The following is a 21071-nucleotide window of genomic DNA, read 5'->3' as shown; positions in this document are numbered from 1 at the left end:
CTTCACCCTCTCACAATCTGAGACCCCTTGGGGGATATCTGACTGCTGGCATTTGGACATCCTCTTACAATCCGGGACCACTGGCTCCTAACTGCTCGCTTGCCTGCCTGACCGCCCCTAACCGCCTCTGCTTCGGCCCCTGCCACAGCAGCTTCATCTGGAAGGATGTCCGGAATGATGTCTGGAAGGTTGTTGGGCTGTCCAGTCTAATTAGCATATAATGCTTTTATTATCATAGATGGTTTCTGGAGAGCTGAATGTCTTCCAATTCTATCTAGTCTCTGAAGCAGGGAGTGTGCATACTGCCATGGTTTTTTACTTTAATCCAGTGACAGCTCATGGGGTGTCCTGGCGGGAGCACGTGGGGTGTCCTGGCAAGAGCTTGTGGGGTGTCCCCGTGGGAGTGTCTGGTGTCCCTGTGGGAGTGTGGGATGTCCCTGTGGGAGCGTGGGGTGTCTCCATGGGAGTGTGGGGTGTCCCGGCAGGAGTGTGTTTTAGATTAAATATGGTTTTCCTCTGGTTGCTTTTTATCTCGGTGCACACAGGACAGATGCATTGTCCTGTCCTTGGCTCTGCTCTGACCATAGGGAGAGCTCCTCAGAGGTGGGGAGGGCCTCCCCGGGGCGACACACTGTGGGCTCTAGAAATGTTTCCCTAGGGGATCAATGGAAGGGCGCTGAGAACATTTTACCTAACTCCATGGGGACAGCAGCATCCGAAAGAGAGCGCAGGTTTAAAAAGGATGTTTTTCTGAGGATACAGTGACTATTTTGCTTGTTTAGTTTGGGTTGCTTTCCTTTTCTACTGAGTGAACCTCTAAAGCTCTTAATGCAGTGGTTCTCAATCTTGGCTGCACATTAGAATCACCTGAGAATCTTTTTAAAATCCTGATTTCTCCAATGAGGCCCAAAAATCAGAATTTTAAAAAGATTCCCAGGTGATTCTAATGTGCAGCCAAGGTTGAGAACCACTGTCTTAATGGATATTAGGCAAATTAATGCAATGCTGGGGGAGCCAGGAGAACAGCTTGGCTCTCATGGGTTCCAGTCTTCGGGTGGTGGGTGCCAGTCTCTCCAACGTGGTAGAAGTGTGAAAAGCTCAGTTGTGAGCACAGCTACCCTCTGGTCTCAGCTCAGTGCATGGCTGAGGAGTAAGGACCAGGCTGGCCCTAGCAGTGGTTTGAACGTGGCCCTGAATGAAGAGGAGGTGTTCTCTCTGCCACGTGGGAGCTGCTCTCAGTGCCTGTCATCCGGCATTGCTACCTGATTGTGCAGGTAAGTCAGTGAGGCACAGAGCGGACTGGCCTACCACAGCCAGTGGTTGGTGCCCGCTGGGCTTCAGAGCAGGCGGTCTCCCTGGAGTCAGGCATGGGTAAGGTAGGGCTGCGGGAAATCAGAGGCGGCAGCACATGGTGTGGGGATGACGGGTGTTTGTGCTGTTCGCTTGGGTACATGGGTTCCATTCCCACTAAGGAACATGCATTGTTCTGGGTTCTTTGCATCCCATATTTCTAACCTTTCTCACAAACTTGCAAGACTGGTATCACCATTCCAGGTTTAGGGTCAAACAAACGGAGACTCTGAGGGGCTGGATCAGGGGCCCTAAGGCAGCAGCTGGGGATGAAGGGCCATCCGTGCACATCCGGTCCGCTTCATTTCCCAGCCCTGTGTACACAGGGTGGGCGGCTGAGCGCCGCTGTGCATGGCTCTTCACCCAGAGGTGCGGGCTTCCAGGTCTGCTGCTTTCGGGGTGCTGACCCTGGACTCTCAGCCACGACACCCAGTCCTTGGGGTGGAGGGAGACCCCGAGCCCACCTTCTTGCATCTAGGTGGGCCAGTGTGAAGTGGCGACTGGAGCTGATTTCCTGGCCGATGCCCCCTGGCAGGCCACCCCTCCCATGTCACCCAGCACAGTGAGTGTTTACAATCCCGGGGACACTCATTAAGCGTCCCATGAGCACCTGGTTCTGCACCAGGGAAGTCCTGAGGGTGCCCAGTGGAGTGTGAGGGTGCTGGCGGGTGGGGCTGCTCCTCTTTCTCCTGGGCCACTTCTGTCTCCTCATGGCTTAGTTGTTCCAGTTATAAAACGCAGATAAGGATATCATTTAAAACCAGGGCTGCCCCCTTGCTCCTGCCCCATTGCAGAGCCACTCAACTCCCCGCCCATCCCTCAGGGAGGAGCATGCTCATACAGGGCAGCAGCTGTGGAGTAGGGAGGTGACGGGTTCTTCCCCAGGAGGGTGTTTGTGCTTTAAAGCTGATGCTCTCTGTCCACCTCCCAGCAGTGAAGGCTGAGGGTTGCTGCAGGCGCAGAAGTCCTTGTTGAAGTCTCTGCTCCAGAGCCTCTCACAGTGGTGAGTCTGCGTCCTATGAGGCTGCACAGTGGAGGCGCCATGTTCCTTTCATAAGAAACTGAGGATCCATTGGAGCCTGCCAGCTGAGGGGAGGGACCAGGAGGTCTGCCTTATGCCGGCTTGCCAGTCCCCAGTACCGATCCGCTGCCAACCAGCCCAGTTCCCCTTGGTTCCCTGTTGGCAATCCAGTGATGGAAGCCTGGGAGGGGGAGGGACGTAGAGGTGCTCCATGCACTTCCTGGTGTTCGGTAGTCCCATCTGGTGGTGAGGACCCTAGGCTATTATTCATATACTAATGGTCCAGTGCATGAAATTCATGCTAGGGGTGGGGGGTAGGGTGTGTCCCTCAGCCCGGCCTGCACCCTCTCCAATCTGGGATCCCTCGAAGGATGTCCTACTGCTGGTTTACAGGGATTGGGCCTAAACTGGCAGTTCGACATCCCTCTTACAATCTGGGACTGCTGGCTCCTAACCACTCACCTACCTGCCTGCCTGCCTGCCTGATTGCCCCTCACCACTCTGCTGGCCGGCCTGCTCGCCCACAACTGCCCCCCACCAGCCTGATCACCCCCAACTGCCCCCTGTGCCAGTGTGCTCACCCCCAAATGCCTCCACTGCCGGCCTGCTTGCCCCCACTGCACCCCCTGCTGGCGTGCTCGCCCCCACCTTCCCTCCTCACTGGTCTGCTCGCCCCCAACTGGCCCCCCTGCTGGTCTGCTTACTCCCAATGGTCCCACCCCCCATCAGCCTGATCACCCACAACTGCCCTCCCCTCTTGTCCTCTAACCATCTCTACCTCCGTCCAGCCACCATGGCTTTGTCCAGAAGAACGTCTGAAAGGTCTCCTGGAAGGTCTCCCAGTCTAATTAACATATTACCCTTTTATTAGTATAGATAGAGGCCTGGTGCGTGAGTGGGGGCTGGCTGGTTTGCCCTGAAGGGTGTCCTGGATCAGGGTGGGGGTCCTGCTGGGGTGCCTGGCCAGCCTGGGTGAGGGGCTGATAGCTGTTTGCAGGCTGGCCACACCCCCTTCAGGGTTGGGGTTCCTACTGGGGTGCCTAGCCAGCCTGGGTGAGGGGCTGATAGATGTCTGCAGGCTGGCCAAGCCCCCCAGAGGGAACCCTCACCCCATGGGGATGTGGCCAGCCTGGGAGAGGGGATGAGAGCCGTTTTCAGGCTGGCCAAGCTACCTGGCGACCCAAGCTCCCAGCCTCTCCTTTTTTTCTTCTTTTTTTTTAGCGCCTCCTTGAGTAGAGGCCAGGGCAGGCTGGAAGCAGGTATGTGGGATTTATTTATCTTCTATAATTGAGACTTTATAGCCTTAAGCAGAGCCCAGGGCCGGCCAGGGCAGGCGGGAAGCTTGGCTTCCTCCATCACCAGGGGAAATCTAAGCCTCCTGCTCACTCCAGCTCTGTGGCTGCCGCCATCTTAGTTAGGTTAATTTGCATACTCGCTCCTGATTGGCTGGGGGGTTAGCGGACTGGTGAAGTGATGGTTAATTTGCATGTTTCTCTTTTATTAGTATATCCTATTTAATAATAGACAAACATGGTAATTGACCATACCTTCGCTATGCCTACCATCGGCTAATCCACGAGATATGTAAATTAATCACCAACAAAGATGGCGGTTAATTTGCACACATAGGCGCAAAGTGGCGGAGCAAAGACTGAAGGTGGCACTGGCGGCAGCAGCGAGGGCTCTGATGGCTGCTCCAGCCTGAGCAGCGAGGGCTGTGAAGGCGGCTCCGGCCGGAGTGAAGGCCTGGGTCCCGGGTGCCAGAGGAAAATCTGCCGGAAGCAGGTCCATCCTTGCTGCTTGACATAGTCACTGCAGGGAAGAAACATCTGCACAGCATATGTTTCAAGGGACTTGGTGTATATGGCATACTGTTCTTAATATGTTTGCTCCTCTTCTTGGCGCTATGTGTTTTAACTAAGGTCACCTCTCTGAGAAAGGTTGTTTCCCCAGGTAGGGATTATCCCCTGAAGTTAGGGAGGGAATAAAACCCCTTAACTAAATGCCAGACAGGTAGTTAATCACTTTAACTATGAACAATCATGCTTAAGCTACATAATCTTTACTCCCTGTAATGGAGATAAGAAATGCCCTAACCTTTGGAATAGAAATCGACAGGACTAAAATGAACTGGTATAAATACAGATGTAACAAGACAATAAGAGACAGAACTTGGCTGGAAAACTTGGGTAGAGATCCTGGCTAGGCTGCTGATCAACTGAATGCTGTCTCCATGTCATTCCTTCGCTGACTCCGTCCACACCTTTGGGGACCCCTGAACCTGCTGTGGTTGGACCCCAGCATCTGGTGCTCAAACAGGGCCCCCTAGGTAAGTCCCCCCGTACTTGAGACGGATAGGACTGCACCGTAGGGTTCTGCAGAACCCCTCCTATAGAGGATAAGTAGGGTAAGCAGGTAGATAGTACAGAACTTATATTGTGAAGATGGGTCTTACTGAAGCTAAAGAAAAAAGACTCTGTATTAATCTTTTAACGCATATGCTTGCTAACAGAGGAGTTAAGCTTACTCCCAGTCAGACAGAAAGTTTTATACAAGAAGTATGTCCATGGCTTCCTGAGGAAGGAACTGTTAATTTAGAAACTTGGACTATTACAGCTACCATGGATCTGAGACGGTTCCGGCAAATACCTTTTCCTTCTGGAATTCAATTCGTGACACCTTGGCACCAGAGGCAAAAACGGTTGAACTTTCTCAAACTTTAAATAGTCCCTCGGCTCCACCTAGAGAGGACACATCATTATTGTCTCCAACTCAATATAAGAGCAATTTAGCTATGTCTACTGATCGGAAGGAGAATAAATATCATAAACATGACCCTTGGTCCTTTCCAGTCAGTAGAGAGGAGAGAGGCCCTCCCATTCAAAAGAGGCTCCCTAAATTAGAAAGGAAGCCTAAACCAGTTCCTCCAGCTCCTATGAGCTCCATGTCTAAATTTCAAAGGGCGATAAGAGAAGCTGAAGCTAATGGCGATCTTGAATTCTCACTCTGCTTCCCAGTTGCATATGAGAATGAGTTGGTGAGGACGAAAACACCACCTGGGAGTCTATAACTTACAAAATACTTAAAGAATTAAAATTGGCCTGCTCTGAATATGGACCTCTAGCTCCTTATACACAAACCTTGGTAGAAACCCTAGCCCAGCCTTGGGCAAACTACGACCCGCGGGCCAGATCTGGCCTGTTTGAAATGGATAAAACTATTGAAAAAAAAGACCGTACCCTTTTATGTAATGATGTTTACTTTGAATTTATATTAGTTCACACAAACACTCCATCCATGCTTTTGTTCCGGCCCTCCAGTCCAGTTTAAGAACCCATTGTGGCCCTCGAGTCAAAAAGTTTGCCCACCCCTGCCCTAGCCAGTAGATGGATGACTCCTTATGATTGGTCACAGGTTTGTAAAGCCTGTCTCTCAGGAGGCGATTACTTATTATGGAAAACTGAATATGATGATCTTGCTAAGAGAGCTGTAGCCACTAGCAAAAATTCCAGAGGAGGAATAACCCTAGACATGATATTAGGAGAAGGTGATTTTAACACGGCTCAGGAGCAAATGTATATGCCCAAAGAAGCACTTATTAAAGTAACCAGTTGTGCAGTAAATGCCTGGAAATTCCTACCTTATACAGTAGGAAAAACAACCACCCTTACAGAGGTTAAACAGAAGGTCGGGAACCGTATCAGGATTTCCTTTCTTTCCTCATACAGGCAGTCAAGAGAGTAATCAATAAGGAAGAGGCAGCCGATATCCTAATTAAACAACTGGCTTTTGAAATGCTAATAATACCTGTCAGGCTTTATTAAAGCCGATTCACAGAACGGGAACTATAAATGATTTTATAAAACAGTGTACTGATGTAAGCCCAGCATTTATACAAGGTGTAGCTATAGCTGCAGCTCTCAAAGGGGAGACATACCCTCGATATGTACAGGGCATAGGACAAGCCAGCAATAATACAGGTAATAAAAGAAATATGAACTGCTACTCTTGTGGCTTATCTGGACACTTTAGCAGAGAATGCCCAGATGAAAATAATAATACTCAGGCCAGATGGCAAGCTCCTCGACAGCCTGGAAATACATCAGGGAATAATATTAACCCTCCAAAAACTGTTTGCCCCCGATGTCAGAAAGGATTCCATTGGGCAAAGGAATGTAGATCAAAATACCATAAAAATGGTTGGCCTTTAAATTCTACAAATAGCTCCCAAGGAGGTTATATCCCATCACCTCAATTGGGAAACTTGAGAAGGGGCCAGCCCCAGGCCTCTGCAATGATAGGGGCATCCACCCTCAACCCCTCTGCAAATTTCAATCAGTCAGTGACCTCTTCAGGGCAACCCCAGGCAGTGCAGGATTGGACCTCCATTCAACCACCCATGCAATACTAACCCCAGACTCGCTGGTAGCAGCCATTCCTACAGAAGTGTCTGGGCCGCTGCCTGAGGGAACTGTAGGTTTAATATTAGGACGGAGCTCCACCTCGTTACAGGGGATCTTAGTCATCCCAGGAGTTGTTGATGCAGACTACACAGGAGAAATACAGATTTTACTTTCCCCACCCACCACAACTATACAGATTCAGCCCAACCAGAGAATTGCCCAATTACTCCTGTTACCAATACATAAAATAGGGACAGCTGTTACCCAGGAAGCCAGAGGGGCCGGAGGCTTTGGATCTAGTGATGCAGCATTTTGGATACAAGAAATCCATGCTACTAGACCTACAAAAATTTTACAAATTCTGGGAAAACCAATTGAAGGTCTATTGGATACAGGAGCAGATGTTTCCTGCATAGCAGGGAAGGATTGGCCCTCTTCATGGCCCACGCACACCACCTCCACTTCCCTAGTAGGACTAGGCAAGGCATCTAATGTAAAAAAGAGTTCTCAGATTTTAACTTGGGCTGATGAAGATCAACATTCAGGTACATTCTGTCCCTATGTAATTACGACTATCCCCTTTACATTATGGGGAAGAGATATCTTGTCTCAAATGGGAGTTCTATTATATAGCCCCAGTGATAGAGTAACATCACAGATGCTAGACAAAGGATTTAATAAAGAAAAGGGATTAGGAAAATCAAGTAATACCTCACGCTCCTCGACAGGATTTATAATTGGGGCCATTGCCCTTAGGACTGCTGATCTCATAGTCTGGAAATCGTCACAACCAGTATGGGTCGAGCAATGGCCCTTAACATCTGAGAAAATATCAGCAGCCCGACAATTAATTGATCAGCAATTAGCAGAGGGACATGTAGAGCCATCAAATAGTCCCCAGAACATACCCATATTTGTAATAAGAAAGAAATCCGGCAATTGGAGACTTTTGCAAGATCTTAGAGCCATAAATGCCACCATGGAAGATATGGGCTCCTTACAACCTGGATTGACCTCCCCTGTGGCAATTCCACAGGAGTATTGTGTTGTTGTTATTGACTTACAGGATTGTTTTTTCACTATACCTTTTCACCTGGCTGATTGTCAAAGATTAGCATTCAGCATACCATCAGAAAACTTTAAACAGCCTTATCAGAGATATCAATGGAAGATTCTCCCACAAGGGATGAAAAATAGTCCTACATTATGTCAAAAGTTTGTAGATCAGGCATTGCAAGTTATTAGAAAGAAATTTTCAGATATCTTATTCATTATATGGATGATATTTTACTAGCTCATAAAGATCGGGCTACTTTACAGGAAATTCTTACTCAGACTGTCCTTGCTTTAGAAGAACATGGTCTAAAAATAGTCCCAGAAAAGATTCAGACAGAACCTTCTTTTTCCTACTTAGGCAGAATATTACATACCTCTACTATCACCCATCAGTCTTTACACTTAAGAAAAGATCATTTAAACACATTAAATGATTATCAGAAACTATTAGGGGATATCAACTGGGTCAGGTCATATCTAAAAATAACTATCGACTTAAAACCTCTATTTGACATTTTAAAGGGAGATTCTAACCCTAAGTCTCCCCGACAATTAACTGTAGAAGGAGAAAAGGCTATAGCAAAAATAGAACAGGCCATCAATAAACAGCAACTACAGTATCTAGATTATTCCAAATCTTGGGCCTTAATTATTCTAGCCACTAAATATACTCCTACAGGATGCTTGTGGCAGGAAGGACCATTAGAATGGATACATTCACCTGTCACTCCTAGGAAGATTGTACCATCCTATCCTTCCCTAGTGGCCACTCTCATTATCAAAGGTAGACGACGCAGTATCGAACTCTTTGGAAGAGAAGTTACTGAGATAATAATACCTTATAAAAGAGAACAATTAGACACACTATTACAATTTGAAGAAGAGTGGTAAATAGCTATAGGTAACTTCCCAGGACAAATTTTACATCATTTGCCAAGATCACCTATATTGCAGTTTCTCTCCCCACATCCGTTTATATTTCCTATTAAATGTTCAAAAGAGCCATTATCACCTCCTGCCTTCTTAGTATTCACAAATGGCTCCTCTAATGGTAGGGTAATAACAATCATTGACTCAATAACCCATGTTCAACAAACCCTAGAGTCATCAGCACAGAGAACAGAGCTTTTGGCAGTAATTTATGCTTTTGGACAATTGCAACAGGTTCCCTTTAACTTGTACACTGACTCTCAATATATAGTTAAATTATTTCCTCATATTGAGACTGCCCCTCTCCCACAAGAAAGAACAGCCATTTTCTCTTTGTTAACTCAGCTACAAACTTACATTCATAAACGAGAAAAGGCTTCCTATATTGGACATATTAGAGCTCATTCCTGCCTACCAGGACCCTTAAGTGAAGGAAATTATCAGGCTGATTTACTAACTCGCCCAGTAGTTTGTACAGCTCTAGAAGAAGCCCGGCAGTCTCATGCCATTCACCATCAAAATGCTTCTGCTCTCCGTCTATATTATCGCATATCTAGAGAAGCTGCTCAAAGTATTGTGCATGACTGCGGCCATTGTCCTCAATTTCATAGCCCTGCTGCTGGAGTTAATCCAAGAGGACTTAGACCCTGTGATTTATGGCAGATGGGTATTACTCATGTCCCATCTTTTGGCAAACTTTGCTATGTGCATGTTTGTATTGATACCTTTTCTCATGTTATCCTTGCTTCTGCATGTATAGGAGAAGCCTTTAAAGATGTAAGTCAATATTTATACCAATGTTTTTCCTACCTAAGAATACCAAGGACACTTAAAACAGACAATGGGCCTGCCTATACCTCTAGAGCTTTTAAAAACTTATGCTCTACATTCGGCATCGCACATACTACAGGAATACCCTACAATCCTCAAGGCCAAGCAATAGTAGAAAGGGCTCACCAAACTTTAAAAACACAAATTAAAAAATTACAAGAAAATGAGTTTAAATATTCCTCTCCTCATCATGTTCTACAACATATTCTATTTGTAATTAATATACTAAATGTAGATTCTGAGGGAAATTCCCAGATGTACAGACATTGGAACCCTGATCTAACTAAACCTAAAGCCCTTGTCAAATGGAGAGACTTGCTTACAGGAGCCTGGAAGGGACCTGATGTACCTTTAACCTGGGGGAGAGGATATGCTTGTATATTTCCACAGGACGCAGACTCACCTGTGTGGACTCCAGACCATCTAGTCCGACCTTATGTCTCACCACCCTCTGTCTCCGACTCACCCTAGCACACCTGACCAGTGCCCATCTGTAGCAGATGTGCAGCCCTGAGCTGGAACAACCTGTCATTGGGAGGATCACATGTGCCTCCTTTTTGTCTCTCCATATGCCCCAGCTTTGCCCCACATCTCCTTTCCTTTTCCTTTTCCTTTTTTTTTTTTTAAATCTGACTACTTGTTTGCTGGTTCTTTGGCCTTTTTCCTTCTCTCCTGAACACAGCCTTTTCTAGAATCTCCCAACCCTACTGTTCCAGGAAGGGCACCTCCCTTTTCTGCCGTGACTGGGGGTGTCTGGTATATGCCCCATACATGGAGTTGTCTTGTGCCAAGAGCCTGATATCCTGGGCTGAGAAAGCCCTGTCCCGGGACTCCATGCTGACAGGCCGTTCCTCCTTTGTCCTGTATGGGCCCCTCTTGCCCTTGTGTCAAGAGGGACCTCCTTCTCACAGTCCATTTGCCCACAGCTGTTGCCTTGGCTTTCTGTTCACACTGAAGTTGAGGCCTTGTGGTGGCTGGTGCCATGGATCTGCCTCTCACCCAATGGTGTGAGCTGGGCCCTCCCTGGAGAAGAAACCTGGGTTCCCCAAGAGATGTGACCAGAGCCGGGGCCCCGCCAGCAGGTGAGGGGAGCCCAAAGCAGGTGCTGGGCGTGAAGGCCATGGGGGCATAGGCTACCAAAGAGACAGAACTGAACCTCACATCACTCTGCTTGGCCCCGGATGATGGCTGGTTAGCCAGAGACGGGTAAGATTCCTCAGGGAAGGAACAACCTAAGACAGGCACAGTAGCAGAGGGGCCATCAGGAGACAACTTGGGGGTCAACAGAGGTGGGGCACAGACCTTCACCCTCCCAACTTTGCAGAGGCCTGAACCCTCACCCCTTCTGAGGGAGGTCTCCTGCCCCCATGGCTGCTTCGCTTCCCACGCCCAGCTCAGATCGGGACCCAGGTAAATACAGAGACTGGCTGACAGCAGCTGCCCTCTCACTGCAACAGGACTTGTTTCCCATTTCTACCTTGGACCACAGGGAAAGGGGCAGCTGAAGGAAAGGGCTGTGTCAGGATGCTGCCTTCTTCCCTTTCTTCTCCCTCTTTTTCCTAAACACTTCCATGCCTTGTAGTTCTTTTGCTTCCTCTTCTTTTTCTCTCTACTACCCTCCATCTCTGCCTCATCCTCCTCCTCCCCGATATCTTCCATATCAGCCAACCCAGAGGGCACATATGACTCCTCCCCGGGCACCGACACCACCATCAAGAGCAGCCCTGATGGACCCTTGGAAGCAACCCTTCGACTCACTGACGCTTCGGGAAGCCCGTCACCAATGATGCTGCCCGCTAGCCAGATCAACAAGGACAGCCAAACCACTGACTTGAGGACAGCTGAAATCCCTTGACTGAAGAGGCCTGAAACCTTCTAAAAGAACAAGGCTCCTTGTGCACTCCATCCACTATATTTATAGCTATGATCTCTGTCATTGCTTTTCAGACTTCTTCAGAGTCTTAAACAACCCATCCGAGAGGTGGCTGCTGATTTACATGTGCTATCATTTAAAAAATAAAAAAGGGGGAATTTGCCAGAAGCCGGTCTATCCTTGCTGCTTGACACAGTCGCTGCAGGGAAGAAACATCTGCACAGCATATGTTGCAAGGGACCTGGTGTATATGGCATACTGTTCTTAATATGTTTGCTCACCTTCTTGGCGCTATGTGTTTTAACTAAGGTCACCTCTCTGAGAAAGGTTGTTTCCCCAGGTAGGGATTTTTCCCTGAAGTTAGGGAGGGAATAAAACCCCTTAACTAAATGCCAGGTGGGTAGTTAATCACTTTAACTATGAACAATCATGCTTAAGCTACATAATCTTTACTCCCTGGAATGGAGATAAGAAATGCCCTAAACTTTGGAATAGAAATCGACAGGACTAAAATGAACTGGTATAAATACAGATGTAACAAGACAATAAGAGACAGAATTTGGCTGGAGAACTTGGCTAGAGATCCTGGCTAGGCTGCTGATCAACTGTTTTCCTCCGTCACCCAGGATCCAGGCCTTTGCTCCGGCTGGAGCCACATTCATAGCCCATCTTTGTTGGTGGTTAATTTGGATATCTCGCTGATTAGCCAATGGGAGGTGTAGCGAAGGTATGGTCAATTACCTTGTTTGTCTATTATTAGATAGGATTCTATGAAACCAACTAGGACACATAGAGGGAAAAGGAGGTGCTGTTAATAATTACATCAAAACATGAGGCATAAACTGGAACTGTCCCAAATTAGAATAAATTCAATTATTTCTACATTCTTAACAACTAAATAATATTCTATTCATTTTAGACAATCCACAATTTTGGCAAATAAGCTCTCTGTTTTTTTTTTTTATTAAATCTTTATTGTTCAGATTATTACAGTTATTCCTCTTTTTCCCCCCATAGCTCCACTCCACCTGTTTCCCACCCCACCCTCTGCCGTCATCCCCCCCACTGTCCTCATCCATAGGTGCACGATTTTTGTCCAGTCTCTTCCTGCATCCCCCACACCCCTTTCCCCCCCAAGAATAGTCAGTCCACTCCCTTTCTATGCCCCTGATTCTATTATAATCACCAGTTTATTCTGTTCATCAGATTATTTATTCACTTGATTTTTAGATTTACTTGTTGATAGATCTGTATTTGTTGTTCATAGTTTGTATCTTTAACTTTTTCTTCTTCTTCCTCTTCTTAAAGGATACCTTTCAGCATTTCATATAGTAATGGTTTAGTGGTGATGAACTCCTTTAGCTTTTTCTTATCTGTGAAGCTCTTTATCTGACCTTCAATTCTGAATGATAGCTTTGCTGGATAAAGTAATCTTGGTTGTAGGTTCTTGATATTCATCATTTTGAATATTTCTTGACACTCCCTTCTGGCCTGCAAAGTTTCTGTTGAGAAATCAGCTGACAGTCGTATGGGTACTCCCTTGTAGGTAACTGAATGTCTTTCTCTTGCTGCTTTTAAGATTCTCTCTTTGTCTTTTGTTCTTGGCATTTTAAGTGTGATGTGTCTTGGTGTGGTCCTCTTTGGATTCCTTTTGTCTGGGGTTCTCTGCGCTTCCTGGACTTATAAGTCTATTTCTTTCACCAGGTAGGGGAAGTTTTCTGTCATTATTTCTTCAAATAGGTTTTCAATATCTTGCTCTCTCTCTTCTTCTGGCACCCCTATAATTCGGATGTTGGTGCACTTGAATCTGTCCCAGAGGCTCCTTACACTATCTTCATATTTTTGGATTCTTTTTTCATTTTGTTTTTCTGCTTGGGTGATTTTTCTTCTTTGTATTTCAAATCTTTGACTTGATTCATGCAATCCTCTATCCTGCTGTTGGGAGTCTGTATAATGTTCTTTATTTCGATCAGTGTGTGCTTAATTTCTAGTTGGTTCTTTATCACAACCTCGATGGTCTCATTAGATTTCTTGAGGGTCTCATTAAGTTTATCAGCGGTTTCTAGAAAATTCTTGAAAAATCTTAAAAGTGTGGTTTTGAACTCTATAGCCAGTATTTGGCTTTCCTCCATTTCTGTCATTTGTGTCCTGTTTCTTTGTCTCTGCATTTTTTTATGCTTCACTGTGTCCATAGAGTGGCTTTCTGTACTAGGTGTCCTATAGGGCCTAGTGGCTCAGCCTCCCCAATTACCTGAGGTAGACACTCTTGGTGCACCCCCTTGTCGGCTTTGTGCACAGTCTTGTTGTAATTAAGCCTTGATTGTTTTAGGTAACACTGGGAGGGATTGACCTCCAGGCCAATTGGCTGTGAGAATCAGCTGTGTCTGCAGTGGGAGAACTTCTGCTCTTGAGACACCCCTCCGGGGCAAGACTTGCTTCAATGGGGCTTCGGTGCTCACTGAGTCTGCCCCCTGAGTGTGTCCTTTATGAATCTGAGGAGTTGTAATCTGTATGGTCCCACTCTGACCACTGGACACACTGGCTCCTGGATCTCTAAGGAGGTACTAATCTAGCCTCTGCCTGAGACTATCCAGCAGGAGCCAGCTATGTCGCAATGCAACTTGCCCTGGGGTCTTGGGCCAGCTGCAGTTTGTTAGGTAATTATCAGATTGCAAATTTGTCAGGCCTTTCATATGCAAAAGCCTCCATGGCTTGGGCAGGGCGGGGTCCCAGGGGATCAACATGGCGAAGCGAGCAGTTATGGCTTCTTCTCAGTCCTGCCCTCAGATGTCCTGCTTCTCAGTGTCCCACCAATTGCTGCAAGCACCCCTGAGAGAAAGTTACCCTCGAGTTCCAATCGATGCCAGACAGTCCAGTTTATCCCATATGAGTCTGGGTCCCCAGAGACTCACCTGCAACTGGAGCTCAGAGCTTGAGACTCCCTCCCGATTGACAAAGACAACCATGTCCTCAGCTGCCAGCCCTCTCCGCATGCACCTCCGCACCTTTGTATTTTACTTCCGCACTGCACCTCCTCTGAGTCTCGGTATACTTTTCTCTTTCCTCTAGTTGTAGAATTTCCACTCAGCCAGCCTTCTTGTGGTTCTGGATGATGTTCATTCCGTCTTTTAGTTGTATATTTGAAGTGGTTATGAGAGGCAGCAATCTCTGGTATTTACCTATGCTGCCATCTTGGTTTCTCTCTGCTCTCTGTTTTTTTGAAAACTTCATACTTGGTGATGGAAAAGAGATGATAGAAAAGAAAAGATATAAAGGTGGCACTTCTACCTTCTTCATCTCAAAACAAAACAAACACAAACCACTTATTTAAACTAAATTACTCATAGGTGTGAGTATGACTCTAAATGAATGTTTACTAAATTTTATGCCACTAACCTGAGTAATTTTAAGAATCCCTGAATCAAACAGGGTCAAGTTGTAAGTTTTACCCTACTTATAGCCAACAACAACAACAAAAGAAGGTAAAAGGAGCAAGAAGTTACTATGAAAAAGAGTAGTATTGTCCTTTTCCCCCCATTATTAACTGCATTTGCCTTCAATCAGTGACTTGAGCTCTGTTCTGGAGGGAAAAAAAAAAAACTATTCCTACAGGGCATACAATGTCCAATAACTCCCTCCTTCATGCTTAATAATCTTGTATCATAAGAACCAATCTAATTTGTGGAAACAAATTGCTCTTTGGGGATATGCTATTTCCACCCAAACTGAATATATTAGTCATTTAAAAAGTAGCAATAAATATTATATAAGGTGCAATTCATTTTTTTTTCTAACTCTTTCATGATTCCACTGGGAGGTGAGGCTTAAATCTCATGCGGGATGTCTACCTTAATTAGGTTGCTTTTGAAATCAAGTACAATATAATTTTAACATAAAAATGTCACTCAAGGGAAACATTTCATTTGCAAAGACAATTAATGAAATTTAAAGCGCATTATCTTGGTGAGAGCAATATAGAATATGTAAGTTCTGGCCAGCTTAAATTGCCACTAGAGGCTTCAGTAGTGGACTCTTCTTTCTAATACACTGAAAAATAATATTAGTTTTAAATTTTAGAAAAGACTATAAGAACATGAAATTATGCCAGGACATATAAACATAGGTGATAATATCCAAAATTAAAAACAATGACACACACCAGGAAATACATTAGGTTACTAGGAGCCTGTTTCCTAAATCTTTTTCATGGCTCTACTAAAAGATTATTAAGCAATTTATGATCATTGCTTTAAAGTTTTTCCCCCTAAAAGACCATTCTTCCACCTTGAATATTTCCAACTAATCAAATCCAGAATTTAAGGTCTTTCATGACCTGACCCCTATCTCCTACTACTACTCTTTACACACTATACTATACTAAGTGGAAAAACTTGCTATTCCTAGCACACACTCCATGTTTTCTTAAGTCTGTGCTTTTATTAGTATTAATTCCTCTGCTTCAAATTCCTTTTCACCTTTATCTCTCTCAATCATGTGTATATAAATATTAACATCCTTCAAGAATTGCCTTCTTCAGGAAGAATGTTCCTTTATCCTCTTATAGAGGAGCAGTTATTCCATCCCCTGGACCTTTTTATGACTCATTCTAACCCATCATTGTCTGTAAATATATCCTATTTCACTGGCAGCTTGGTGAAATAAAGATGAGATTCTTGTTCATATTGCTAGTAGCTAGCTATGTGACCATAGGTAAATAAATTAATTTATCCGAGACTACAAAATGAGAATAGAGTCCTTCCTATATCTTCACTGATATGATTATATTGGACTTTAAGCAGCATAAGGGCCATTTCTGTGATTTCACAAACAAATCCACTGTTTTACATATAGTAAGCATTGTAAGAATTTTAATAAATGAAGAAATTAATCCATAAATTAAAGCTATTAATATGTATTTATGTCAGTATTATGGTGCCATGAGTATGCATTACATAGTCTATCAGCGGTCAGCAAACTGCGGCTCATGAGCCACATGCGGCTCTTTGGCCCCTTGAGTGTGGCTCTTCCACAAAATACCACGTGTGGGCGCGCATGTACAGTGCAATTGAAACTTCATGGCCCATGCGCAGAAGTCGGTATTTTGTGGAAGAGCCACACTCAAAGGGCCAAAGAGCCATATGTGGCTCGTGAGCCGCAGTTTGCCAAGCACTGGTCTAGGTGAAAGGTCCTGGCCAGGTAGCTAGGTTGGCTAGAACATCGTCCTGATATGCCAAGTTTGCAGGCTCAATCCCCAGTCAGGGCAATACAAGAATCAACCAATGCATACATAAGTGGAACAACAAATTGATTTATCTCTCTCTCTTCCTCTCGTTCTCTAAAATAAACAAATTAAACGTTTTAAATTAATAATTTAGGTGAAAGCCTTTTCAGTGAAATAGTTATGTAATAGTTGCACCAATTTAATGTCGTAGTTTATATCCTAATTAGAGGCCCAGTGCACAACATTTGTGTACTTGGGGGAGGAGGGACCCTCAGGCCAGCCTGTGACCTTACAGTCTGAGAACCCTCGGGAGATGTCCAACTGATGGCTTAGGCCCACTCCCCGCCATCAGTTGGAAATCCTTAGTGCTGTTGCGGAGGCGGAAGAGGCTGTGAGCCCAGCTTCTGGTTTAGCGGCACTCCCCCTATGGGAGTGCACGGATCACCAGGGGGCAGCTCCTGCATTAATAGTCTGTCCCCTGGTGGTCAGTGCGTGTCATAGCAACCAGTCATTTTGCCGTTTGGTCAATTTGCATATTAGCCTTTTATTATATAGGATTGAAATCAGAGGTTAGAAATAATGAGATCATTTAGGTATTTAAAAATGTACAAAACTTTTTTCTCTATAAACTAAAAACCTATAATTATAAAAATAAGGTAAGGTATTCCTTTTTATCATTTTTTATTGTGACAATATATACATAACATAAAATGTTACCATTTTGAGATTTTTAAGAGTATGGTTTAGTGCTAGTATTCATTAATATTGCTGTGCAACTATCAACACTGTCTATCACCAAAACATTTTCATCATCTCAAACTAAAACTATGTACTTATATAAAAAAAAACCTCATCATTCTCCCCTTCTTTTAGCACCTGGTAACCAGCATTCTGCTTTTTGTCTTTATGATATTAAAAAAATAATTAAATTTGTTTTTTCATGTTTATATTCTACATATGAGTGAAATGATATTGTTCTTGTCCTTTTTTGTCTGACTATTTTGCTTAGCATGATACTCTCACAATCCATCCATGTTGTTGCAATTGGCAGTATCTATAAAACAGAAAACAACAAATAAACACACAACTCATTGATGCAGACAACAGTATGATGGTTCACAGCCGGGAAGGTGGCTGGGGAAAGTTGAAGAGGTTAAAATGGTTCAATATATGGTGATGAATAGAGACTAAACTTTGGGTGAGGAGCACACAATACAATATACAGATGATGTGCTGTAGAATTGCACAATTGAAATATATATCCTTATTAACCAATGTCACTTCAATAAATAATAAAAAAGAAAGAAGGAAATTGAAGACACAAAGACATGGACAGATATTGCATATTCATGGGTTAGAAGAATTAATATTAAAATGTCCACACTACCCAAAGCAAAATAGAGATTCAATTCAATTCCCATAAAAATTGCAATGGCATTTTTTCACAGAAGTTAAACAAACACTTCTAAAATTTGTATGGAACCACAAAAGACCAACCATAGTGAAAGCAATTTTGAGAAAACAGAACAAAGCTGAAGGCATTATGCTCCCATGATTTCAAACTATACACAAAACTATAGTAATCAAAACAGTATGGTATTGGCACAAAAACAGAGACATTGGTCAATGGAGTAGAACAGAGAGCCCAGAAATATACCCATGCCTATATGGTCAATTAATCTACACTAAAGGAGGCAAGAATATACAATGGGGAAAAGACAGTATCTTCAATAAGTTGTTTTGCAAAACTAGACCAATACATGGAAACAGAAATACACTAGTCTGATTTTTACACCATATACATAAACAACCTCAAATGGATTAAAGTCTTAAGTGCAAGACCTGAAACCATAAAAATTCTGCCAGAAAACATAGTCAGTAAACATTTGACATCTGTCTTAGCAATAGTCCTTTGGATATATCTCCTTGGGCAAAGGAAATGTAAACAAATATAAGCAAATGGGACTAAATCAAGCTAAAAAGCTTTTGCACAGAAAAGGAAACCATCAACAAAATGAAAAGGCAACCTAATGAATGGGAAAAGATATTTGCCAATGAGATAGCTAATAAAGAATTAATACCCAAAATGTAAAGAACTCATACAACTTGACATAAAAAAAAAATCCCTAGCAATTCAATTAAAAATGGACAAAGGACCTGCATAGACATTTCTCCAAAGAAGACATATAGATAATGACCAACAGACATATGAAAAGATGATCAACATCACTAATCATTAGGGAAATGCAAATCAAAACCACAATGAGATATCACCTCACAACTGTTAGAATGACTATTATAAAAAAAGACAAAAATATCCAGTATTGGTGAGATGTGGAGGAAAGGGAGTCCTTGTGCACACTTGGTGAGAATTTTAATGGTGCAGCTGCTGTGGAGTAACAATATGGAGATTCCTAACAAAAAATTAAAAACAATTATCATCTGGCAATCTCCCTTCTTGGTATGTATAAAAATTTCAAAAGAATCACAAAGAGATATTTGCACACCTATGTTTATTGCAGTATAATTCACAATAGCCAAGAGCTAGAAATAATCTACATGTCCACTTATAGATGAATGATGAATGAAAATGTGTTCTGTATACACAATGAAATATTCAACATTAAAAAACAAGTAAATCCTCTTATATACTATAACATTAATAAACCTTGAGGAAATTATGCTAATTAAAATAAGTCAGTCACAAAAAAACAAAAAAAAATCATTATCCTACTCATATGAGGTATCTAAATAATCAAACTCATGGAAACAGAAAGTATAATGTGGCTACTAGGGATTGGTGGCAGGGAAAAATGGGGATTTTTTTGTGTGTAATGGGTACAGGGTTTTAGTATTACAAGATTAAAAAGTTCTATAGATCTATTGCATAACAATGTGCAATGTAGTTATTACTACTTTGTTCATTTAATAATGGTAGTTATGGAAATTTTGTGTTATGTGATCTCTACCACATTTTTTAAAATGTAAAATCTGTCCTTAGCTCATAGATTGTATAAAAACAGGTTGCCAATCCCTGGTTTGGACAACAGGGAAACGGGAATGAAAAGAAAGGTTAGCTTTTACACCCATTCTAAAGTACAACTTAAGTGACCATGAATGACAAACACCTTACATATTTTTAAGAACACTGTGTTATGGGTTGAATTGTATCTCCCAAAAAGATATGTTCAAGTACTAACCCTGGGCATGCATGAGTGCAACCTTATTGTAATCCAGCTAAGATGAGGTCATAGGGTGGACCCTAAGCAAGTATGACTGGTTGAGAGTGGTCCTGTGCATCCAAAGGTTGCCAGTTCTATTCCAGGTCAGGGCATATATCTGGGTTCTAGGTTTTATGTCTGGTGTCTGAATAAAAGGAAGGGAAGAGACATAGACACACATGCAAGGAAGAATGCCATGTGAAGACAAAGCAGAGATTGGAGTTATGCTGCTACAAGCCAAGGGACACCTGGTTCCACCAGAAGCTGAAAGAGGTCAGGAAGCATTCCTCCAAGGCCCAGGAGTCTTTGGAGGAAGCCTGGCCCTACCAACATCTTGATTTTGGATTGCTAACCCTCTAGACCTGTGAGAGAATACATTTCTGTTGTTTTAGCCACCCAGTTTGTAGTAATTTGTTATGGCAACACTATTTCAAAGGAAAGCTATAATATATTACAATATTTACTTCAAATAAAAGAATGATGTAAAACAAACATTTTTCCCGGAGACTAAAATCTAGTTGGGAAGTCAAACCTAACATTTATTCCCGGGCTGGGTGGCTCAGTTGGTTGGAGGGTCGTCCATACTCTAAAAAGTTTGCAGGTTCAATTTCCCGATCAGGGCACATACCTAGTTTGTGGGTTCAATCCCATCCCTAGTCAGGTTGGTTAGGGAGGCAACAAATTGATGTTTCTCTCTCACATCAATGTTTCTCTCTCTCACTTCCTCTTCCTTCCTCCCTTCCACTCTCTCTGAAAAGCAATGGGAAAAATATCCTCAGGTGAGAACTAACTAACTAACTAACTAACTAAATAAATAAATAAATAAATAAATGAAAGTTGTTTGGGGTGATGGTAATTATATGAGAAAATATGCATCTTAATTTTATCTCAAAATGTGTACAGAAGATTGAGCAGAAAGGTAATAAGCAAAAATGCAGATACAATCTAACAACAATAAATTACCATGATAATTAAACTGTAATAATCTATCTATCTATCTATATATATATAGGCATCTTAAAGAATTAAGCTTCACTTTCAAAAGAGGTAAATAAAATTTAGTTTCTCGAACTATTAGGAAAAAATACTACATACAATGATTTCAAAATAAAATTTTATAAAGTCCTGATCTTAAAAAATGGTTATTGAATGTGTCAATGACATA

Source organism: Myotis myotis, unplaced genomic scaffold (genome assembly GCF_014108235.1).
Source record: "Myotis myotis isolate mMyoMyo1 unplaced genomic scaffold, mMyoMyo1.p scaffold_m19_p_4, whole genome shotgun sequence".
Taxonomy (NCBI): Eukaryota; Metazoa; Chordata; class Mammalia; order Chiroptera; family Vespertilionidae; genus Myotis; species Myotis myotis.
The sequence above is the reverse complement of the archived record's forward strand: the minus strand, read 5'-3'. Positions refer to the sequence as shown.